The following is a 6,385-nucleotide window of genomic DNA, read 5'->3' on the forward strand; positions in this document are numbered from 1 at the left end:
TAATCTTTTGAGGGCCAGCAACTTGAAGAGAAGTCCCTCTGCCCATTTTGTTGATTTCAGTTATGTTTTAAGGAAGCACGTGCAGCAGGGGCCTAGGAGGGGTGTGCTGTCCACCTCCCTCTATAGCCTGGAGGACAGTGCTTTTGAAATTTTCTTTCTCCATCCCTCTCGGTCTGGCCCATGTTTCTTAATTCCTCCCTCTCTGCCCTGTAGCCTGTGCAATCTTTTGCCTTTCTCTGTCTCTTCTCTCGCCTGCTCTTTGTCCCTATTAATTCTTCCCTCTCTGCCCTGTAGCCTGTCGCTTTTGTCCTTTCTCCATCTCACTGTCTCTGGCTTCCTGATGACCCTGTTTTAGAATTCCCCCCCTCTTCTTTCTGTACACATTGCTATTCTTTTTGCTTTCCAGGTCTCTTTTTTTCCGGTTCCCTATTTCTTAATTGTTCCCTCTGTGCCCTGCAGCATGTAGCTATGTGGTTTGTTTTGTGTTGTTCCCACTGCCACCCCTTCCCTCCATCATCCGCTGTCCCGGCTCCCTGTCCCTGTTGTTTCAGTCCTCCCTCTCCACCCTGTTCTTTGTTGCCTTTTTGTCTTTCTCCGTATCTCTTGGTCCGACTCCCTGCCCCTATTCTTTTTCCCTCTGGACCGATGAGTGCAGCTCCAGGAACGGCTGCTGAGGTGTCCCAGGGGTGGGGCGGGAGCATAGGAGCCCTGAGCCCCTCTGCAGACTCACTCCCAGCACTTGCTACATGCATGACTGAACACCTGCTGTCTCCTTTGCCCTCCCGGCTGCGTTTGCAGGCCCTTTGCACGGGCAAGGGGCTGTGATGAAGCCGGGGAGGAGGTGATGCGCTCTGGGGGTCGGGCAATGGCCCCCCGCTCTCGCTGGGCCGGGGCTGGAGGAGCCTCAGGTGCGGGCAGTGAGGCTCATGGCAAGGGGCTGTGTTGTCAGAGTACGCGGAGGCTGTGGGGCTGGTGCTGCCCTGCCCCAGGTGGCCGTGGAGGGGCCGCTGTGAGCCGTGGGAAGAGCGGAGCCGCCGTCGCTGACGCCGTTGGGCGACCAAGGGACGGCACTGCCTCTCGGAAGGCGCAGATGCGCCGCGGCGCACCCCCGCGCGCGTCGCCGCCGCCTTTCAAGCAGGACTCGTACTGCGGGTGGGGCGCAGCGCAGTCACTGCTGTCACCTGGCGAAAGGAACGCAGTGCTGCTTCTGGGGCGCCGGTAACGGCAACGGCAGCGCAGCCCGTGGCGGAGACCGTGGTGACGCCGGTTATCCCCCTGTAGCGGTCCACGGTGGAGCAGACGTGCACCTGCAGCGCGTGGAGGACCCCACGCCGGAGCAGGTGGACGTGCCTGAAGGAAGCCGTGACCCCGCGCTGGAGCGGGTTTTCTGGCAGGACCCGCGGAGAGGAGCCCACGCTGGAGCGGGTTTTCTGGCAGCACCTGCGGAGAGGAGCCCACGCTGGAGCGGGTTTTCTGGCAGGACCTGCGGAGAGGAGCCCACGCTGGAGCGGGTTTTCTGGCAGCACCTGCGGAGAGGAGCCCACGCTGGAGCGGGTTTTGTGGCAGCACCTGCGGAGAGGAGCCCACGCTGGAGCGGGTTTTCTGGCAGGACCTGCGGAGAGGAGCCCACGCTGGAGCGGGTTTTCTGGCAGGACCTGCGGAGAGGAGCCCACGCTGGAGCGGGTTTTCTGGCAGGACCTGCGGAGAGGAGCCCACGCTGGAGCGGGTTTTGTGGCAGCACCTGCGGAGAGGAGCCCACGCTGGAGCGGGTTTTCTGGCAGGACCTGCGGAGAGGAGCCCACGCTGGAGCGGGTTTTGTGGCAGGACCTGCGGAGAGGAGCCCACGCTGGAGCGGGTTTTCTGGCAGGACCTGCGGAGAGGAGCCCACGCTGGAGCGGGTTTTCTGGCAGGACCTGTGGCCCCGTGGGAGGGACCCCACGCTGGAGCAGAAGAGCGTGAGAAGAGACAACATGTGATGAAGTGATCACAACCCCCGTGCCCTGTACCCCTGCATTGGTCGGGGGAGGAGGTAGAGAAGTCAGGAGCAAAGATGAACCCAGGAAAAAAGAGAGGGGCAGGGAGAAGGTGTTTTTCAGTTTTGTTCTTATTTCTCATTATCCTATTCTGATTTTGATTGACAATAAATTAATTTCCCCAAGTCCAGTCTGTTTTGCCTGTGACAGTCAGTGGTAAGTGATCTGTCTTTATCTTGACCCAAAAGCTCTTTTGTTGTATTTTCTTCCCATCTTGTTGAGGAGGGGGAGTGATAGAGCGGCTTGATGGGCACCCAATGGCCGGTTGAGGTCAACCCACCACAGTTTCCTTCTATAAGTCTCCCTGTCCCTATTTTTCAATTATTGCCTATGTTTCTTGTACCCCATTGGTTTTGAAACTTTCTTTCTGCCTCTCCATCCCTATTTTTTTAATTCTTGCATATGTTTCTTGAACACAGTTGCTTTTTAAATTTTCTTGCTACCTCTTCCTCTCTCTGTCTCCCTGACCTAATTTTAACTTATTGCCTGTGTTTCTTGTACCAAGTTGCTTTTCAAATTTTCTTCCTACATCTCCCTCTACACAGCTCCATGTACCTATTTTTTAATTCTTGTCTATGGTTCTTGTATCCTGTCGCTTTCAAAATTTTCTTTCTACATCTCCCTCTATCCATCTCCCTGTCTCTAATTCTTAATTCTTCCCTCTCTGTCCTGTACCCGGTCACTTTTACATTTTCTTTTACACCTCCCTCTTTGTATCCCCCTGTCCCTATTTGTTAGTTCTTGCCTATGTTTCTCATACCCTGTCACTTTTCAAAATTTTCTTTCTACCTCTGTCCAGCTCCCTGTTTCTATTTTTTATTTCTTGCCTATGTTTCTTTTCCCCTATCACTTTATAATTTTTCCCTGTCCCTTGTCTTATTTCTATCTTGTTGTCCTGCTGGTTCCTTCCACCCCTCTCTCCTGCTCCCTGTCTCTCTTATTTATTCCTCCATTTCTCTGTCCCTGTTTTTTGCCCAGTCTCTCCACTCCTCTCCCTCTCTACACAGTTGTCCTGGTCCCCATCCCTCTCTTGTTCAGTGTCCCCTTTTCTCACACCCTGTCCCACACCTCTTCTCTATGTCCCTCTGTCCTTCCTCCTGCTTTTGTTGTCCCTTTTCTCCGCCCGTCCTGCTGCATTTGGGCACCGAGCCTTGTAGCCAACTCACTGCCAGGAATTCTTGTATGCATTAGTGAATAAACTGTTCCTGCCTCCTCTGTGCCCCTGGATGTGTTTGCAGCCCCTGGGTGCAGAGCTCGTGGCTGTGGACAGGTGCAGGGAGGGGGGGATGTGTTGGGGGGCTTTGGCCACAGCCCCTGTTCCCAATGGGCTCCAGCTGGGCCTGGAGCTGGGGCAGCCCCAGGTGTGGCCAGTGAGGCTGAGGATGGGGCTGGCCCTGCTGCATGAGGGGCTCTAGCTGTAAAGGGGGCTGCCTGGGCATGCTGACAGAAAAGAACTGGCTGAGGAGGGAATCCAAGGAGGTCCTGCAGGCAGCTGCCTCCAGCAAGGAACAGCCAGTCCCTGTGTTGAGGAAGGATCCCTCCGAGCTGTCCCCAGCAAAGCAGACCAACAGCATGCACGCTGGGAGCTCGGTGCCTCCATCGGCTATGTGCGTGAGCTGCCAAATATAATGGAAGCCTTGCAGATGAAGAGCATTGAGGTGTCCGCTGCGTGCTGCTGAGCAGGTGAGGGTTGGGCAGGCAGCACTGTGGAGGAGGAAGGGGCAGAGGCAGAGAGAGAAGTGTCAGGGTGGTGAAAGTCACCTGCTGATACCAGGAGCTGTGGTGAGTTGCACGTCCTCTCCTCTGCATCCTGGCCCATCTCTGCCACTCTTCTCCAGATGTCTGCCTGCCTCCCTTCATCTCCCTCTCTGCCCACCCACCTGACTGTACAGCTCCTGAAAACTCATTATTTTTCTGCCAACTCTGCCCAGTACCCTATTGCCTTTTAAATTTTTTCTATGTTTCTCTCTAACCAGATCCCTCTCCCTATTTTTTTTAGGTTTTCTGCACTGCCTTGTACCCCATTACTTTTTCAAATTCATTTCTATGTCTCCCCCATCTGGCTCTCTGACCCTATTTTTTTAATACCTCCCTCTGCTCTGTACCCCATCACTTTTCAAACTTTCTTTCTATGCCTCCCTCTACTGGGATCTCCTTTCCTATTTTTTATTTCTTCTCAATCTTTCCTTTACCCCTTGGTTTTGCAATTTTCTTTGTATGTATGTCTCTCTTCAGTTCCCTGCCTTATGTTTTAATTCTCACCTGTGTGAATTGTACTATGTCACTTTTTGAATTTTCTATTTCTACCTATATCTTCCTCCATGTCCCTATTTTTAAATTCTTTTCTGTGTTTCCTGTACCCCGCTGCTTTCTAGATTCTCTTTCTATGTATCCCCCTAATCTATCTCCCTGTCTTTTTTTCTTAATGATTTCCTATATGTCCTGTATGCTGTCACTTTTTAAATTTTATTTCTGTGCCTCCCTCTATCTGGCCCACTGTTCCTATTTTTTAATTCCTCCTGTTAGCTGGGGAAGGGTCTGCCCAGGCCTGAGGGAGCTGACAAAGGGGAGCTGGCTGAGGAGGGAATCCGGGGGGTCCCACAGGCAGCTGCCTCCGGCAAGGAATGACCAGTCCCTGCAGCAACGAAGGATCCCACCAAGCTCTCCCTGACAGAACGCACCGCCCGCACACGGTGCTGGGAGCTCGGTGCCTCCATCGGCTTCATGTGTGAGTCGCTGGGAAGCGTCGCAGTAGAGGACCATCCCGGCACCTGCCTCTGAGGCAGAAAGAAAAGTGTTGGAGTGGTGAAGGTCTCCCTCCAGTGCTGGGAGCTTTGGCGAGTCATGCATTCTCTCATGTGCGTCCCGGTCCATCCCTGCCACCATTCCCCAGATCTCTGCCTGCCTCCCTGCCTGTCCCTGCTTCTGTCTCCCTCTCTGCCCACCCACCTGCCTGTCCGCCTCCCCAAAACTTGTCACTCTTCTGCCAACTCTGCCCTGTACCACTTCACCTTTTTTTTTTTTCTCCTGTGTTTCCCTCTCTGCAGCTCCCTCTTCCTATTTTTTAATCCTTTGCTATGTTTCTGGTACCCCGTTGCATTTTAATTTATCTTTTTACGTTTCCCTCTCTCTGGCACCCTGTCCAGATTTTTAAATTCCACTTTCTGTACTGTACCCCATCACTTTTAAAATTTTCTTGCTATGTTTCCTTCTATCCATTTCCCTGTTCTATTTTTCAATTATTTTCTGCATTTCTTTTACCCTGTTGCTTTTGAAATTTTCTTACTATGGTTCCTTCTATCCATCTCCCTGTCCCTTTTTTTTTTTTTTTAATATTCCTGTGGTTTTTGTAGCTGATCACTGTTTAAAATTTCTTTTTACTTTTTCCTTTATCCATCTCCCTGTCCCTATGTTTTAATTCTTGTCTATGTTTCTTGTGCTCACTTGCTTTTCAAAATTCCTTCTACATCTCCCTTTATCCGGTTCCCTTTCTTGATTTTTTTTTAATTCTTCCCTATATTTCTTGTACCCCATCGCAACTTAATTTCTCTTTCAACAATTCCCTTTATCAGGCTTCCTTTCCCTAAATTTCTCCCTTTCTTCCATATACCCTGTCACTTTAAAAATTTTCTTTCAATGTTTCCTTCTATTCTCATCCCTGTTCCTATTTTTAATTCTTTGCCGTGTTTCTTGTAGCCCATCACTTTTAAAATCTCTTTCTATGTCTCCCTCTATCTGATTCCCTGTCCCTATTTTTTAATTCCTCCCTCTCAGTCCTGTACCCAGTTGCTTTAAAAATTTTCTATGTCTTCATTTATATAGTTTCCTGTTCTTTCAAATTTTTTTCCTGTCTATACTATACTCCATCTACTTTAAATTTTGTTTCTATGGGCACTTTTATCCAGTTCACTCTATTTTCTAATTCTCTCCTGTCTGTCCTGTACCCTGCCACTTGGTCAATTTTCTTTCTATGTCTACTTTTATCAAGCTCCCTACCCATCTTTTTTAATTCTTTCCTGTGTCATATACCCTGTTGCTTTTTAAATTTACTTTCATGTGTGTCTATTTTTTCCCTATTATTTTTTCTTGTCTTTCCTTAAAGCCGTTGCATTTTATCCACTTTGCTGTCCCTATTTTTCATGTTTTCCTGTTTATCCTGTACCTCGTTGCTTTTAAAATTTTCTTTCCATCTCTACTTTAACCAATTCACTGTCGTCTTTGTTTGTTTGTCTCTCCTGTACCCCATTGCTTTTGAAATGTTCTTCCCATGTCTGTGTTTTTCTCCCTGTTCTTATTTTGTAACTTTTTCTTGTCTTTCCTTAATGCCTTTGCTTTTATAAGTTTCTTCCTAC

This window comes from Gavia stellata, chromosome 2 (genome assembly GCF_030936135.1).
Source record: "Gavia stellata isolate bGavSte3 chromosome 2, bGavSte3.hap2, whole genome shotgun sequence".
In the NCBI taxonomy this organism is placed as follows: Eukaryota; Metazoa; Chordata; class Aves; order Gaviiformes; family Gaviidae; genus Gavia; species Gavia stellata.